The 19,214-nt window shown below is 41.8% G+C and overlaps 1 protein-coding gene across 4 annotated transcripts in view; it reads right to left on the reverse strand.

Moving 5' to 3' along the window:
• The window catches only part of l1cama (L1 cell adhesion molecule, paralog a), a 39,311-nt gene extending 21,617 nt beyond the window's left edge, over positions 1–17,694 (reverse strand). For all 4 annotated transcript variants that reach the window (XM_034876987.1, XM_034876989.1, XM_034876990.1 and 1 more), the window contains exon 1: positions 17,433–17,694. The gene's annotated coding sequence lies outside the window, so the exon portion shown is untranslated. The remainder of the gene's footprint in view (positions 1–17,432) is intronic.
• Between the last annotated feature and the right edge of the window lie 1,520 nt (positions 17,695–19,214).

Raw genomic sequence — 19,214 nt, forward strand, 5'->3', positions numbered from 1 at the left:
TTCTGCTCGGATTCACAATTCACTTCGTAATACAGACATGTCTTTCATCATTCACCGCAGTAAAGATTGCATTTCTTTTAAGCCCTTCTTTCATTTTCTACCTAGAAGCCGAGCCCTATAATAGGAACTGTCCAAGAACGATGAGTGCCCATTTTCATGTCACCTGTCTTCTTCTTCTACTTCTCTCTCAGCCCCCCTGGTAGCTGACACTAAAAGCTTTCTTCAATTTCCCCCAATCACTTTTCACAGCACATTTCCTATTCCCTATTCCTCTCTCCCCTTCTTCTCTTCTATTTGCAACGCCTTTTCTCTCCATCAATTTGATAAACTGCTGCGGGAGCACTCCGGCGTGAACAATAGGCAAAGCTGCTGATTAATTCAATATTTGCAACTTTGATGGAAAAAGCGCTTTGGGAAACCAATATCTCACTCATGCCGGTACTCTTTGTTTAAAAGGTAGAGAAACATGTTTCAAGACTGATGATCCATGGTCAACTCCAAATGGAAATTTACCAGCGAAAAAAGCTACAGAGGTACAGCTTATCTGGAATCCTGGTATACAGACAGCACATTTATCAATACCGCTATTAGCATAAGCTTGGGCGTTCAATGCTTAGCTACTCCCAATAGTGTTAAATGTGGGGAATTCACGCTGTATTTTTCTCATTTTCCAAACACTTGCACCTCTTTCAAAGACCCCACCTTAACCCCCAACCCCCCTCCAGTCCGCCAAGGGTTAGGGGTTAATATTGGAGTGACACAAAGCTGGAGAAAATAAAGGTTGTCAGAGGAGCCATGAGGGCAACCGCCCACACTCTCTCTCTCTCTCTCTCTCTCTAGTGGTTGCCATGACAACAGGGTATCCATACAGCATCCCCCTTGTACATACAAATTCAGTTATTCACACACATGGACACTAACGGGTTTGCAGTATCACTTACATATGCACACGCACGTAGACACACTCACTCATTTGTTGCCCCACACTAACAGGGCCTCCCTCAAACACACAAACACACACACACGCACGCACACACATACACACAGTACAAATACTGGATGTCTTCATATTTATACCAAGTACACATACTTAAACAGACATATGGGCACACATAACACCTGAACTAGTTACTCAATGATTTATAAAGGGTAAATAATTTAGACTCATCTAACTGAAAGTTAAAGTACAAAACAAAAGTACAAGACTCCCAAAGTCCTCTACAAATCTCTACTCTCCCTCTCTCTCCTTTGTATTTCACTAAACACACACACACACACACACACACAGTTGTCCCTTCTTCCTCGACAACACTACATAAGAAGCTACCTCTGGCGTGATTTATTTATTGATGTTTTTCCCCTTAAGACACAATGGGAATGGTAGAATAAAAAAAGTGGTGAATAATTGAAGGGGATGGGAGTGGACTCATTAAGACATCCGTGAGGGGTGGAAAAAGAGAGGAGAGGTGGATGAAGGGAAAGAGAAAGAAAAGGATTGCAACACCGGCGGGAGATCAAAGGTAGGATGGGCAACAAAGTCAACAACAAAAAGTCTGAAAAATTCATGGGAAGTAAAAAACAAAGAGATTAAGAAAAACAAAATTGTGAATGACAGATGTGAAATGAAAGAGACTTGGTTATGGGATCACTGGCCAGCCCTGTAACGATCAAAAACATTACCACTATGTGATAGTGTATCAGATTCCCTGCATGTGTGTATTTGTGTGCACATGAGCGCATATGCCCTGCAGTGTGTATCAGTAGAGATCAGCCTGTATGTCAGCAGGTCAGCTAATTTCTCGTCGGCTAATGGAGCCGGTCTTGCAGATGGAGTGCCGCCTCATGCTCTCTCTTCTTCTAGCATGTTAGCTGCTGCTCACTTAGATCCACAACTGATAAGGTAATATGCTTTTGGCTTGTCTGTCATTCGGTTAGTCACGGGAAATGAAGATGCATGGTATCAATATTAAAAAATAAAACAGAATAGATCATAATGGTAGGTTTGGGTTGATAAAGTCATGACTGCAAACGTACACAACATGTGGGCAGTGCTACAATATTTAATCTCTTTATTTATTTTCTTTCAATTAATCTGTGATCTCAATAAATATGAAAAGAAAACAGATTCATTGGTCGGCCCCATTGGAAACATACAACAAATCAGATCGTTTCTGTAGACTATTTGAGAAACATATGTATTCTGTATGTAGACCTACAAACGTTCACACACAACGTATGCACACACAAGCATAGCAAGTCTTCTGCCACTGCTGCACGGAGGCCTGTGGGCATCATTTGCTTCATTAGAAGCAGCATCACTCCCATTCTGTGCACGCAGCACAAAGCGCAGTGATTACGGACACACCCTTCGTGTCATGCAGAAGATATAGGAAGAGATGCATTTACAAGCATCCCCATGCACACCACACATCCTCACAGGCACATTGGTATGCATTTTGTGTGCAGGAACATGCAATGACAAACACATACAGCACATAAAGATCCTTTCTTGTGGCAGTATGGTTTATTGTCCATGCAGTACATAGCCAATGGCTTGAGTAAATAGGTGCAATTATGACATTATGAAATTACATGGAAGAGCTATTAGGAGTGACCTTCCCCTCTTCCCCTCCCTGTCTCATTTTATGTCTCCTGCTCCGTCCTACAGCCCATGCCTTTTCTCTCTCTTTATCTTTTAGAGTCAGCCTCTCCTCTTTTCTCCTGTTCCTGGAGTTAACAGCCTCACTTGAGCTTTTTCTTATTTGACGTTCATTTTGACCATCACTGACACTTTCTTGTCTTGTTTGTCTCTACTTTGCAACAACATATGCTGTTTGTTTGAAGTAATGCTCAATTGAGATTGTTGCATCCAGCCTTTCATCCCTTAAAGAGAGTAAAATTAGAGGGAGATAAGACAGGTGAAAGGGAGATTTTATGTGTGAGTGTGCTGGTAAAGCCTTAGGGGATCAAACTGGAGCCAGACAGGCCAGTAAAAAGAAGCTGACATCAGTGTTGTATATCAGTGTTAGTCCTGAAACCAGATGCAGCAGCTTAACACTGTTGGAGATGACAAACCAGCTAAAACAACACAGACAGTATGCAACAGCACCAGAGGGAAATCGGCTACTGAAACACTTGCTTGAATAACAATAACATGGCATGTAAACAACACATAAGAATTTACATGACTTAATTTTTTCATACAGGTCACATTGTTATTCAAGTCACCCATGCGTAAATACAACATAAATCAGCAGAAGAGAAAGCTGTATGGGCCTTATAGAGAACACTGTGGTGCTAGGATTAACTAATGAGATATGTGTGCCACTGTGTCTGTGTTGCATCAAGTGTGCAGGTTGGGCGGGTTTGTGTTGGCTACTGCAGGTAGTGATGTCTGAGGAGGGGCTGTGCAGTCTGTCATTCAGCAGACAGACAGAGAGGAGGAGGGAGTGGTCCCTCGGGTTAGGCGATAAGTGGCCCGTATAGTGCTGGAGGACTCAGCTGCCAGCGACTCGTGTGACACGCTAGGACACGTGGCCACATCCGCAGGGACTATTGGCACGCCACAGCCTGGGGAGAAAGGCGGAGTGTGTACGTGACCTGCGACCTCCATCACAACAGGTTAGACATTTGAGGTGTCTAACCTGAGAAAAATGACTCTTTCTAAAGAAACAAAACAAAAATGTAATTTGACTAATGCAAAATAGTGACATGTCTTTAATTGGAAGAAAATTTGGTTTCTCAGATTCTAAATCACAGTTCATGTTGTTTTCAGAATATTTCAAATTGGTAATTTTTTAGCCCTGAGCGTCTCTGCAGACAGCACATTGCTAAGATATAGACATTTCTGGAAACATTTGTCAAGAGTTCCCTTGGTTGGTATAAACCTGTCTTTTCCACCACATCAGGGAAATGAGCTGCTGGCAGGGCAAGGCCGCACATATTGCTTTGCTAACGCATTTGCATGGAAGGGCCCCAGTGGCTCAACAACTTTGGGAAAGTGGCTGGATTTTTTTGGAGCCTAATGCTGGACTTGTGGCACAGTGAAGAAGTCACAAAGTCTGTGAATTAAACGACAGTACAACAGACATGCTCACACCCATGCATAGGCAGTACAACCTCACACCAGCTCTGCCACAGTCATTATATTAATCAAAACAATGGAAAAAAAGAGAAATATAAACAATTGCAAATTCTTTACAACAAACGCAAACTGCATTAGCATAACCAATCAGATGTCAGAACTTAACTGACTGCAGTGGAGATGGAGATTCAGTTTTAGCAAAAACAGGACCAGGTGATTTGCATCTTCAAAATGATTAACCAGCTCAAACAACGGCTCACTCAGAAATCCCATTAACTTTGTTAAAAGTTGCAAGGTCTTCTGGGGATGAGGCAGGAGATGTTAACGCCCCTAAACAGCTAGTAAATGTCTATCGAGTGGAATCAGAGAGGAAAAAGAAGAGGGTGATGGTGTGTGTGGGTGAGAAGGAACAAGAAAGTAGTGAAGAGGAAATAACATATTGTAGCTCTCTTAAACAGTCTAGTCCCCCAAGTCAAGACTTACATTTAAAAAATGATCACAGTCTCACAAACTGTACGGCAATTTATCTAACCTATCTCCATCATTCAGCACTCTGTTAGGCTGCAACTAAAACAACATTTTACAGAAGTGCTAACATTCTGAGTGAGCAATTTTATTGATTTGTTGTTTGAGTTGGAAATATTCTTTCTTCCTGCTGTGTTTGCAGTTTGCTGTATTCCTTTTATAATTTAGTATATTGCCACACTGCAATAACCCTAAGTGAATCATTCAGATTTATCTGTGTTAAAAAAGCATTTTCAGCAAGACTTGCAGAACCTCTGATGTCAGAAAGGATCACATGATTCAAGATATCCTAAATATTGTACCTATATTCAGTTAAAACCCTAAGATCTGCTGTTCTTAACAGTCTAAAAATCCTCTGATGCAAGGAAGCGATACATTTTACATTTCTTTCAGCAGTAACTGCAGATGCTAGCCTGGCCATCACCAGACCAAGTCAAGCTCAATAGATTTGAGATTGAGCATTGCAGGGCAAAATCAAATCGCCAGCAGAGTGGGCGGGGTTTATCCAGTCTATGCAGATGTTCTTTTTTACTGCAGTTTTGTGTGGTGCAAGTTTTGTGTTTGAAAAACATCATTATACAACTACAAATCATTATTATATAAGTGTGTGCACTGGCTCAGAAAACTATGCCCCGCTGCTTCTTGTCTCTACATCAGCTTGTTTCTGGCTCTCTCATCTCTCTGTCATCAACACACACAGGAAAACTGTGAAGCTCAGATATGTGAGGACACGCACACACGCACGCACGCACGCACGCACTTCCACACACACACACACACACACACACACACATAGACTGACGGTTGGTTTAGGTCTGGCAAGACAAAGTCAGTTTAAGGATATTTGCCTGCCATTCAAATAAGGGAGAGTATGGGGAAAAAGACAGCAGAGAGACATGGGAAACAGAGTTTGTTTGGTGATTTGGTCACTGAGCGTCTGACATGGTTATTTGTACACACCACCTTGTGTGTGTGCTGATGGGTTTTTGTGAAAAAGTGTGAGTGTATGTTTACTTAGGATGTGACAGGTCAGTATTGTTATGCATGACTCATTTTGTTTGTTGTATTTATATGTGTGTGTAAATGTAAATGTGCTGTATTTATATAGCACTTTTCCAGCCTTAACAACTGCTCAAAGCGCTTTTACATCTACAGGAAGCATTCACCATTCACACACATTCATACACTGTGGCCGGGGCTGCCGTACAAGGTGCCACCTGCTCATCAGATAAACACTCACACACATTCACACTCCGATGCGCAGCACCGGGGGCAACTCGGGGTTCAGTGTCTTGCCCAAGGACACTTCGACAATGGCTGCAGGGGCGGGGATCGAACCACCAACCTTCCGATTGGCAGGCAACGGCTCTACCACTGAGCCACGCCTGCGTGTGTGTGTGCGTGTGTGTGTGAGAATGTGCTAGGGCTAGGTGTCAATACCCCTGCCTCTCTTTCTCTCTCCACTATCACCATGACAACCTCCTGACTCCAGCTCAATCGCACGAAGAAAATATTTCACTCCCCTCCCCCTTCTACATGATCATCCTTCTCACCTCTTCCCCCCATCCCCCATCCCCCACCCCCCCCCCTCTCTCTCTCTCTCTCACTCTCTCTCGCTCTCTCTCATGTATGTGTACTTTATACTCCCTACCTTCATCTTATGTCTCCCATGTCTCCATCTCTTGCTCTTTCCCCATTTCTGGCTTTCTCCAGTTCCCCTGTTATGTCTACATGCTCCCCACACTTGAAAGAATTCTTCCTTCCTGACTGTCGTCTTTGCTGAAAGTCTGAAGTCTGTTATTTGCGCTCTTCTATCTCTTTCACTTCTGTTCTATAGTCTCTGCTCCCTGCTGATTGCCTCTCTCTCCTTAGCCTATATCAGTACAAAACTCTCCTTTTCCTCTCCCTGAACTCCTTTACCCCAACCCCTCCCTCCCAGTCTTCTTCTCCTCCGTATAGAAAGATGCTTATAGAACACTGTTTCCATGTGTGCTGCACGGCATCTTCATTACATCCTCTCAGCCAACATCACACACAATGCAATTACAGGTAGCATTCTATCAACCTCTGCCATCAACTTTTATCAAACCTGAGACAGACCATCCAGTCTGAGGGGAAATTTGCAGACTGGCACAGCATCGATACAATCCCTCAAACCTAAGTGGCTAACTAACTCCCGTCGCATCTGTTATCATTATCATCAGCAAACCATTTCTGCTCTGTAACTAAATCCAATCATTACCAATGGAGTCCGTGGCGGAGATCTATTTGAGCTTGTGATTTTCAACAGAGGAGGGCCAAGCTCCTTCAAAGGCTGCAGTGTTATCTGAGGCGCACAGACCCGTCTCTGCAGCAGACCCCTGTCTCTGCAAATCCCTCTCCCTACATCTCTACACAGCTCCAGTCCCTCAACGTACCAGTGCGTAGTGGTGCAAAGAGATCAAGGACATGACATTTTCCGGAGCGTGCAGCAATTTTCAGCAAGGCCCAATATTAAAGAGAGTAAACAGACAACCTGTTCCATCCTGCCTGTGTTTGCATCAGTGTGTGTATGTACGTGTGTGTGTGCGTCATCTCTTGTCAGATGGTTAAAGGGAGTGACAAGTATATTTGGCTTTATGTTATCTTTTCGAGGAGGCAAACGGAGTGAATAAGCAAAAATAAAATAGCGAGGAAGCGGTTTCATCTCATCTCTATTAATATTGTTTTGCAAAGCTTCACTGCGGCTCTCTTGCCTCAATTGCGTCCTCCTGCATCCTCTTTTTTTTCTCCCTCATCTTCCTCCTGGGGTTTTGCCCCGGACACTGAAGCCCCAGCTGTGGCCACAACTCCACCGCACTGTATTGTCTCTCTTTACCTCCTGTTTTGCTTCGGTTATTAGAGATGACAGAAAGAATTCGGCCCCAATTCCAACGAGAGAGAGGAAAACAGGCAGAAACAGAAAGAGTGGCCACAGGGATGCAGAGGAAGCTGTGGTGACCTTTCCCTGCGGCTAAACAACCAGTTGATCAGCTTTTCATAGAGTTAGGCCAACAAGGTCTGACAATACACTATACTGTAGACACACACAAAACAAAGATGCTCACGGCCAGCTGGTGATACTCTTGTGTATTACTTCCACAGTCAAATATATGAGCAACATACCTTCTCATGTATAAAATAGACCAGTGGCAATATTCTGGTACATTAAATCCCCTGCTATAGTGGCAGATATCTAAATCATCTGCATCCTATGATAGCATTCCTTAAAACATGCTGATCATGCTGATTCCTATATAGGACACCAACACAGCACGCCAGCAGATCCTGCCAGCGAGCACTAGCCATGCCAACACAGCTTTTGCATGACAACATTTCTCAAACACCTCAGTCTTTTTTGTTTATTAAAACTGAAAAGAGAAACTACATTTTCTGTCACTTCTGGAGGCAGACGGGCCCTGCAGACAGGCCGAGGGGCCTAGAACACAGGGAACAGTGTGTATGACGCTCGCACAGCTTGTAACAGCCCTGTCACTAACATTTACTTTGGATTGTTTGCCCCCCTCCGAACACGGGGCGTTCAAAGCATTGTTCACTACACAGTCATAAACAAAACCCAGACTGACTGGACTACTGGATGGAGGAGAAACAGAAGAGGGATAGAAATACAGTAAGGATGCATAAAGATGTTTGATATGTGGCACCCTTTGAGAATAAAATTGTCCCAACTGAACACATGCTGATTTTATCCTGTCAGTTCAGTCTGCAGGCAGTTCTAATATTTGTGTTTGGGGTTGTGTTCCTTATTTAAAACGTGTCACAGAGGCACTCTGCACACAGCCTGAGAAGATGTGCGTGCCTGCGTGTGAGTGTTTCTATCTTCCTCGGCACATGCTGACATTTTAATCGCTACAGGATCTCTGTCCCTTACCCTCCCGTCTCTCTGCTCCCAGTATCTTCCCCTCTTAATCTTCCCCACATTGTCCTCCCATTTTAACCTCCATACTCTCATACTTCCTGCTCGTAGCCCTAAGCAGGATCTCGCTTTAATAATGGTGCAATCAACATTATTAAAAAGTTACTGATAATACACGTCCTTTCTTTCTCTCCCATTACTCCCCCTTCTCTCCTGCTCCCCCTGCTCCACCCGACTGTGTAAGGCCTGGAGGATGAAGTCTTTGCTTATGTGTATAATTACCTCATTAAGCTCGTTAACAATGTCTATTCTCTCCTGTTTCTGTTTTTATCTTCATGTGGGTCGTTTTCTGCTCTTGGTCTGCTCTCTCTTCATCTCCCTCCTTCCCCCATTGTGACATCAGCACCCTTGAATAAATCTATTCATTCCTCTTGTTGCTCCTGTGTTTTCTCTCGGGGATTGCGTCTTTTATCTTTTCCTCACATTAACTAGAAGCCTTAGCCCGTGTCTCCCTATTGCTTCAGGATACATAAGTCAGTCCTCTTTTCAGCACAGATTAACAATTGATTTATAAAAATTGCTACATAAAACTGCGCCCTGCAAGTTTACATAACATAATTGCTCAATTCTTCCCGCTCTGCAACCGAGAATTGATGGCTGATAGTAAATAGACCAAATAGCTAAATATGGAGTCTCATTATTGCAGCTCGGGCACTGTGTGAGGCTTTCTGTTGCGCCAGGCCCAATTACCCCTGATCAATTCAGGGAGCAAACTTAAACAACTCGAACACCAACCTGATTTATAAGTCTGCATTTAGAAGAGGCTAACAAAGATAGATTTACAGATTCCTCTTCAAGTAGATAGTGTGTGGTGTGTAGCAGGTTAGCATGGCCTGATTCAATCCGGCTATGCACAGATAAGGAGGGATGATGAGAGGGATGTAGGTCTAAAATGGGAAAGAAAACAGGAGAATAGGTCATTTAAACCCTTACTTCACTGTGTAAAGTCTCCCTGACATGCAAACAATTTGCAACTTTGCCAAATAAATATAATAAGATGGGGAATCATTCCAAAATATACTAAATAGAAGGATTGATAAATATAGTATGTATTTTAAAGTGTGATAAAGGGCACAGAATGAGTAATACAATACAAACAGGTGAAGTAAAATACACCACATGCTATGCCAATACTTATGATTATTACATTATTCCAATCATCACCGCCATTCTCAATACAGGCTACAATGCCAAAAGAAAAAATATCTTATGAAATTTTAGAGATGCACAGTTTCTTGCAATTATATTCTATACATGTATAATAAGTCTTGATAGACAAGCAAGAAAGGTTCATGTATGCTTTCTCAAAGATGAAGCTTCCCACTAATGGGAGGGGGGGATAAGAAGCAACATGTTACTCATGAAAACAAAGTTAAATAGTACACTACTCTACCCTATCTGTCTCCACTTTTGTATCTGACATTTCCTTCCCTGTACTTGGATCTCTCTCCTGCTGCTCATAATCAATTTTCCTTCCCTGTAGTTCTTTTTTTTCACAAACCTTCCTCTTTGTCTCCATGCATCTTGTCTGACATTACCCCGCTTTAACCTTGCATGCCCCTCATCTGCTTTGCTGCAGCCAGCGCCTGAACACATGTGGTGGGTGTAGTGTGTAATAGGATGGCACAGTAGGTGAGATTAAATTAGGCCAGTGTATGGGGATTATAACCCACTCAAAACCTGATCCCCCTCCCACTCTCTGTAATCCAACCCTAATGAATATATCATGGCTGACACAGCAGATAAAGGGCCTGCGAGAAACGACAGTCACAACATCCCTGAGACATGCAGAGGAGACAAATATGGAGCCAGCCTGTTTACTTCACATCACCTGCAGTATTTGAGGCCACCATGTCTGTCTGTTTGTGTTGAATGGATGCTCATGTTTCCGTCCCTATCTATTTCGGTTATGGTTCATTCAAATGAAGTGTAGGTGTAGACCAGGGAAGAGACAACTGAAACAAAATCAATATACTTAAACATAAACACTCCAAATAAATTAGCCTTCAGATGCATGTAGAACACTATTAAACCACACTGTATTTCACATTGAGACAATTATGTATGCCACTCAATTAATGTCAAGCAGTCACACTCAACTCAGCACACTAACTCTAATGCCTCAAAAAACAGAGCTGTTGTAAGTTTTCTCTTCTGACTCTGCCTCTCTTGGCTGTACCATACAAAACATTGCTTTTCATGTTATCAGTGCAATTTAATGACTTTATTAATATTCAACGGAAGCACAAAGTTCCCAAACTGAACATCCTCTTGATCAGTAAACTCTTGGGTGTGCTTCTGTGATGCTTCAAATGGTTGGACATGCTCCGGCATAAGCCTCAATGTTGCAAACTAGTCGAGGCTTTTAGGAAGCAAACATGTTAACTACTTGACTGTGATAATGCCTCCCAAAATCCCAAAGTATAAATGCCTTCAAGTAATTTGTAATTTGTAATTTGTAATTTTCCCTTGTGGTTTTAATAAAGTAGCCTATACATCATTATTATTATTGTTATTAAGAGAACTTCCTCAACTTTGGTGAAACTGTGACTTGCAGCCTCCACACAAGACATTCAGTAAGGACTTTCAAATACTACCTGTGCAAAAGATGCACTCAAGTCTCAATGGTGGCTAAACACTGCTATTCCTTTGACGGCCCATTGAGTGTTAGAATAAACCATTTTGCTAAGCTTAAGTATTGGCAAAGGTAATACTTGGGCTGGAATAAAAATCATGCCTAGCACATTAAGAAACATTTTTGAGGGGAAAATTCAAACAGTATTAAAAGAAAAAGGAGCTAGTAGGGCAGTATGATGTAACTTAGAGCAAAGCGACAGTGCTGAGGTATCCTACAGCTCTGAGATACATCACACCACAAGTTTCATTAAAAATGCAGTTGGCCTCTCAGCAACAAATCAATAAATTAGTAAACCAATGCTGTCATGTCCCCTTAATAAACAGCCTGAGCAATATAATCAAAGCCAGACAATGACATATATAGAAGTACTCTTATTAGCTTGTGTGATATATTGGAATTTACAAAAGCACCTGAAGGCAGCATAATGGCTATTAGCGTAATTAAGCTACTTTTAACTACATCTGTAGTCCTACCGCATTGTTATGAATCCCACTGCTTTTGTACGCAAGACATGCCCTGCATAGCATTCATGCGCTACGATTGGCCCAAACAACTCATCAAAAAGCATTTTTATTTAGCGCTAAGCTAACTGCCTCAGGCACATTTGGTTCATAACTGGCTAGCTCAGGTTAAGCTAAATCCTCATGTAACATTAACAAATACTATAACTTTACAGTTATACATCATCATATCATTTTGTGTATTCTCTCTCTAGCATTTGCAGCCCTGCAGATAAGCATTAAGTTAAAGCTTCTAGAAAAAATGAAATGATGAAAAGCTTTATAATGGAAAGAATAAGAGGCACTGGAAAAATCATTATTAATAGTCTGTGATGCCAAATGCTATTTTACCCAGAAGCCATTAAACTTAGAAGGTATCTCAGCAATGTGTCCATCAGACATTTGACTTTATCTTTCACAGATGAAAGGCAATAACCCAACATTGGTATTTGATGTAAAGGTAATTAATTCATGAGGTCATCTCTTTCTGGCCACTGTTAATGGTGATTCATGCACGCACACAAATGCACAGAGAAACGTCTTTGACAATCAACGGAACACTTCATGGACGCAGTTGGGGAAGAACACACTGGACAGAGGGTCAATTTAGTGCAAGTATAGTCACTGATGTGGACACCAAAGCCTTACTGATAGAGCTGACTGTTGTCCAGATGGAATGACACTAAGGGGAATTCTCTGTTTTACTGAGACAAAGACATCATTTTGTCAGAGACAGAAAAAGGAGGAGGACAGCACCAAGATGGCAAAGAGAAGGTCAGACGTCGAGCTTCATATCTCCCCTAATTCATATTCGGTCTAATGTGAAGATTTATTGCAGCTGCTTTCCCGTCTGGTTCTTTATTTTAAATAGCGTGGTCTAAACAAATTAAAATTCACAGAATTAGACATATATTTGCAAAATAATAATTAAATAAAGTGATAAAGAATGCAGGGACTTTTTTATGCCCTCATTTTGAGATATTTTCTACAATATCTGCCACCTCCAATTTCATTATTGGTTTGGCATTAATTCATTTCTCTCCTGGTTTCAAGTAATATCTACTGTGGGGTTCCAGTTTTGTAATTTTAACCGCCAATATGATATTTGTCACCCAGGGGAATTCTACAATTTCTTCTCTCTCTTACAATCACTTCTGAAAGCTGTAATAAAGTAATTCACTCTGCCAAATTAAATTCATTTCCATAAATGACGCCTCTATTTGTGCCCTAGTCTCCATCACAGGTTCAATTGTATAATAGGGTTGGATTTATGAGTCTTTGTCTGAGAGCCTCTTTCTGGGAAGGCTATCAGGAGCCTCAATCATTATTTTGATCAAGACCCCGATGTGGGCTTTTCTGTCCACCGCTGCGTGAATACTGACACAACAAGTGAAACTAAAGAAGTGCATGGCGGGAAGAGTAGGGGAAAGAATAGCGATACAGAGGTAGTAAAAGGAAAAATGGATTACCTGGGTCGAAAGGTTGGCTCCAGCTGTCTAAAAAGAGAGAGCAGGACTCCTAAATGATGACTGGAACAAGGTGGTTCAGAGAAATTGCCATGACAGCCTTCTTCCACTTTGTCTCATCTTCCATAACAGGCTTTTCACCATGTCTGTACCATCCTGCTGCCTTTTAAATCAATCCTTTCCATCTTTAGGTTTTGCTCCCTACCTGCCTCATTTTACCTGTGCAAATGTTATCCTCCCATTTTTCCTGGTCTCCTTCCTTTCACCTCAATTCTCTATAATCATACACCCAGGACTGTTGTGGTTTGGTGTTTTTGTATTATTTTCTTGAAATAGCGAGTTTTTCTGTGTTTATTTCTGAGCCTGGTTCTGTCATGTCTTGCGTTTATTGCATGGTATTTTTGGTCTTGTCTTGGACATGTTCTGTTACCTGTTTTATTTTGAAATCTGGTCTCTGTCTCGTCTTGTCTTTAGTTTTACTTCCTGTGTTTCACGGCCCTATGATTACCTGATGTTTTCCACCTGCTTCCCAGCCCTCTTGTCATCTGCCTCTTGTTACCTCATTACCCTCTGTATTTATTCTTTGCGCTTCCTTTGTCCTGTGTCCGATCATTGTAGTGTCATGTCTCCCCGTGTTAATTTGTGTCTGGTTCCTTAATTAGCTTTTGGTCCCTATTTCTGGTTTGCTCGGTTTTTTTTATCCCTGGATTTAGTTTTTTGCCTGTCCAATTCAGTACTTCCGTTGTATGTTTGTACTTTTCTTTTTCTTTTATTACACTCTCAAGCTCGTCGTTTTGCCTGCCTCCTCTCAGCATTTGGGTTTCACCATTTAATGCATCTCACAACAGTGACTGGCCTGTCAATCCATTGTGACCCTTGGCTCCTTAAATCACCACAATGTATTCTCTACCGAACCCTGACAGCATGTCTACACGATCCTCCATTTGACACCCAGTGGGCTCACTCCCGTTTGCACAGTCTAAATCAAACAGCCTCAAAGCTGCAACCAGAAAGGGTGGGGCAGGGGACTGCCTCTCCATCTTGAAGGTGCACATCCAACTGCGCATGAGCGCCCGCATGCACGGCATCAAAAAAGGTGCACATAGTCTAGAAGACAACTCTGGGGAGTTCACTCAGAAGCCTTTGAATCTGTGTTTGTGAGTTTGTAACTTTACAACAACTATTCTCAACGGACGATAAAAAGAAACCAGAGATGAAACGGTTATTGTTGACACTTCTGTCTAAGAGATAGTTTCTCTCTTAACCCTTATTTCACCCCGTTGCTGCTTTAATGGATAAATCCCCAGAAAGTGGCGGGTGTGCTCTTTGATCAGTAGCAGGCATTTAAGTAATCAGGCCAGGGAGGCAACATTAGAGAATCTTTCATTTGGCGCACTGCAACAGGATCTCTGCAGCGTGTATTTGCAGAGCGTTTGTTTCTGAGTGTGTTGCAGAAAGTGTGCCTGTACTGATAAGTTTATGTGTGTGTATTGATAAATCTGTGTTTGGTGAGCAGGATGACAGGCAAAGGGGCCCTGAGGCAATAACAGGTGGCTAAGGAGCAAAGGGCCAGCGCAGCACGGCTCTTCCCCAGAGTTGCTCCTACCTGGCAGATTGAGAGCAGATCTCCTCCTACACAACACCAGCTCTCCACTTCAACTGCAGGACTAAAGGCATTTGGAAACAGGCCAGCCTCTGACATTATCATCTCATGAAAATTAATAGAACAAAATATCTGAACATACATTGCCGGGCTTTTCTCTCATAATCTTCGCCAACCATGATCAGAATTCTCCTCCTAATCTTCTTGCATTTCATGTCTATGGTTCTTTCTTTTGCTACATCCCATCCTACCCTGTGATCTTCACCTCCTACTTTACCTTTCCTTCTGTATTTCTCACTTCTCTTCAATACCTATAGCAGTGAACGTGCATTTCAAAAGGAGGTCCACTTCTCCTTTATCTTTTATACGTTGCTTACACCATCCTTCCCTGCCATTTCTCTCTCTTTTCCTTGCAGATCCCTGTCCTTCTCTCCTCACATAAATCCCTTTTTCCATCCATCTATTTGATGGAACAGCTCAATTAACCAGCCCATGTCCGAGGGGAGATTACATTCTGCACCATACTGTAGTGAGGGTAATCATACAATCCAAGTCTAGCCAGCTACTGTGACAACAACATCCTTGCTATACTAGCAGCTTCCAACACTCTCTAGAGATCCAGCAACCACGGCCACACAAACCCAACTGCATTAAATAGTATGATAATGTGACCAGCAGTAGGTCTCTGGGGCATCGTTGCCACGGCGAGGATGCACAAGCACACACACGCAGACACACAGATACATACACATTCTCATTCAATCCAACACACCCTTTTCAGCAGCAGCTGTATCTTGATCTATTGTGTGAACGTGTGCACTGCAGTATGTTTATGGATGTTGTACAGATGGTAACAAGTCATTGTCAGGCGCAGAGCCTTCCCTCCTATCCAGTCCCTTAACTGGGTTCATCCGGGACAAGCTGCAGGCTACTGAGGGAGGGAGGGAGGGAGGGAGGGAGGAAGCAGGTTCACTAGCACACACTTGCACTCACATAATATAAGCAGGCATACTTAGATATATTAGTGCATCTGGTCATATCTTTGAGAATCTGGTCATATTCTTAGGATAGGAGTGTATGTTATGAGCAGATGCACAAAGATATCTGTGCCCGCAAAACACCAGACATGCATGCAAAAACCTTCAGCATTTGCTTCTGGCAGGAGTTTTCTACATCATTAACACAACTGTGTAACATTGTCTATTGTGTGCCACTGGGTAGAACAGATGTGTAGCAGGCCGCAGAGGGTAACAGCAGGCAACTGTATGGCATACAGCCAGGTGAGTTTCTCCTTTTTCATTTGCACACCTCCACATAGTCTGCTGCGAGCGCTGCCCCACCCTTATCTTCACTTCCCCCGACATCTCCTTCTATTTAAATATCTCTCTCACTCTCTGTCTCCTGTTGATATCTGAATCTCATTCTTTCTTTTCCTCTTCCAGTTTTTTTTTTTTTTTAATTCCTTGTTGTTTTTTTTTCCCTCCAAGGTCTGTTTCAGGTTTGTCAGCTCTGGCAAAACAGCCTTACTGCAGCCAAAGGAGATAAGACTGGTAGACTATTAAATTGCTGTAGTCTACTCCGCTGTGCCGTTCAACATGAGCAGAGTTTCATCCACATCAGTGAAAATCATAGAAGCACATTGCAATCATGGGCAGTACTTAACATTAAGCCACACAGCTATTAGCTGGGGGAGGGGAATGTGGTGAGAAAACGAATATTCATATTGAAGTAGCAAGGCGGAAGGAGAGGCAAAGCAAATCATTTGCCTGAGAAATTACCAACAGTTTGTAGAAAACTGCCCGATGCAATATGAATTGCAATGGAGCAGATTGAAAGTGTATTTGTATTTTATATTTTCACATTTGGTAGGAAATTCTAAAGAAGGACTGTCTGTATATTTTTGCAATATTTATATACATAATGAAACAGATTCAGAGTGCAGTCCAATGCACTGTAGTAATTAAAGTAAAGTAATCCAAATTACATTGTTTTCTATAAATACAAGTACAAACATTAAATAGAAAATAACAACACATTGTAAAACGATCTGTAATCTGGCCAATTAAGTGTTCAGTCAGGCGGATACAATGGCACCCAGCACTGCTGCATATTCAATATTAATGTAAGAGGAGACCCTGTTGCATGCAATGCACTGAATGTTCAAGCGCCGAGATAACACACAAAATCAAAAGAAAAAATGTTCCCTAAAAATATTCCGCACCAACAGGTTATCCGTGACACCTGGCTTCCATCCTCAAAATGTCCTTTTACGGTTCAAAGTAACGCAGTGTTACAGAGTAGTATGATTTATTACAACCCCCACAACCATTGATGCAAAGATGTGTTTTGAAATGCATCTAATTATTATTTTTCAAACTAAGTGTGTTGAAATAGCTGCTGTAATTACATAGTTTTCCTAAACATCAATACAACTGATGGGAATAGGACAAATTCTCAGAAGAGGAGACATTTTAAAAAAAAAGAGCTTTTTAAAGTGATTTATTTATTTCAGATCTTTTACAGTCAATGGTAGATGAGGAAAAGGTGCGACTTCATATCAAGCCACTACCACCGAACAGCCTAATGAATCTGCTCAGCAGCTCCCGCTCTCCTCGTGTTTAATGACAAACTGTTTGTCTCATCACAAAAAGATCCTCTTACCTTCTCGGAGATGTTCCTTTCCTCTGGCAACTCCTTGCTTCTGTTTTTCCCCTCTTTTCCTTTCCTTACTTGTGCCTTTTCTTCCTCTTCTCTATGAAATTGATTGTGCCACTCTCCTCTCTGCTGATGCTGCAGTGATAGAAAAACACACCCTCATTCAGCTGCTCTCTCTCCCTCCCTGACTCTCATTGGCTGCCTGATAGAGGTGACATCACCCTTCTTCTTTGCCTGCCTGCCTCCATCCCTCCTTCTCTGTTCCCTCCCTCACTGTCTCTTCACCTCACTCTGTGGATTCTGACCATTCCTTTATTGTACACCCCTCACTCCTCTTTTCTGTCCTCTATCTATTCCCTCTGTCCTCTTCTTCTTCCTTGTTAACAGTCGGAATTAGCACTGTAGGTCCAGCTACTCTTAGTATTTTTGCTCTTATAATCAGCCAGGCAGTACCAAGCATAACAATGCATACTGTACATCAGCATAGAGCACATAGTCTGTGACCATCCAGTACTTCCTCTCCCTTCCCCTCATGCACCATTCCTGGAGCTAAGAGAAAAGGTGAAATAATGACCATAGGAGGTTTTGTGTTTGTAATCTCTACGCTCCACTGGGCTCAACTTCCATAAGCTCTTTTAATTAATTCTACCACTAAAACATTGACTGGCCTTTAGTTCATTATAGCACAATCAAAGACATGACTGGGAGGAATGTTACATAACAATGGTGAATCAAGTGTCAGGAATTACTGCCACCTCTTATCTGAGTCTGGGGGCTGGGTCGACAAGATACATGATTTCAGGGTAATAAATAGCTGCGCAATCCTGGGGTTTGTCTGGCTGTTTGCTGTTGTGACAAGATAAATGTCATAAAAAGACTGGGATCCTGCATGCACGATGATAGAGATCTACAGACATTTTGTTTTACATGCTTGTACCTCTTTGCATCTTGAATACTGGGAATTTATGTGTCACTCAGTTGGCTTTATTTCCCCTCCAGCTCATACAAAATACAAAAGTAAATCTTCTACTACCTGCCTTTAAAGCAAAGCATGGACAGGCACCTCCCACATCCATATTCCAACTCCAAAACCCTTTAGATTGTATAACAATTACTCTTTTCAATTACACACACTCAGTTAAAATCATCTTTAGCACTCTTAGCACACTAATAAGCTACAGTGCTAATCATCAGCATGTTAGTGTAGGAGAATGACTTGTTGACATTGAGATATTAAACCTGTAGATGTTGCATCCCCTTTATTACGAACTGTGTAATTTATGTAATTTTTCATTTTATATTTGTAACTGTAAACAGATTTATAGTTATCAAAAACCGGATTTTCTCCATTTGAAAAAAGGTCTTAAACCTAATAGTAATTCTTCATAGAGGCTACAAAAATATTATTATAGTTTAAAACTTCTTAAGTTTATTTCACTTGAAAACCCTCCTTTCTTGTCTTAATGACACAAAAGGAATGTTTTGTTGGAGAATGACTTGTTCTTCAGGAAAAACTGATTTCAGAGAGAGAGAGAGAGAGAGATTTTACTACAGTCCATGAGAGGAGTGTGGCCAGATGAGATCAGATGACATACTGTACCAAATGTAGAAAGTACAGCGTGCTATTAGAATGCCTTCAGTCATGTTCTGCAGAGTAAATAAAGGTCCGTAGTTATATCACCATCTTGGGCTCCTTGAATAATTGATTAAGTAAGTTGTACACTGAGAAATCCACAAAATTTGAATTGTCATTACGAGCATGTTAGCACCAAAACGTGCTTTTGGGGG

This window comes from Etheostoma cragini, chromosome 7 (assembly GCF_013103735.1).
Source record: "Etheostoma cragini isolate CJK2018 chromosome 7, CSU_Ecrag_1.0, whole genome shotgun sequence".
In the NCBI taxonomy this organism is placed as follows: domain Eukaryota; kingdom Metazoa; phylum Chordata; class Actinopteri; order Perciformes; family Percidae; genus Etheostoma; species Etheostoma cragini.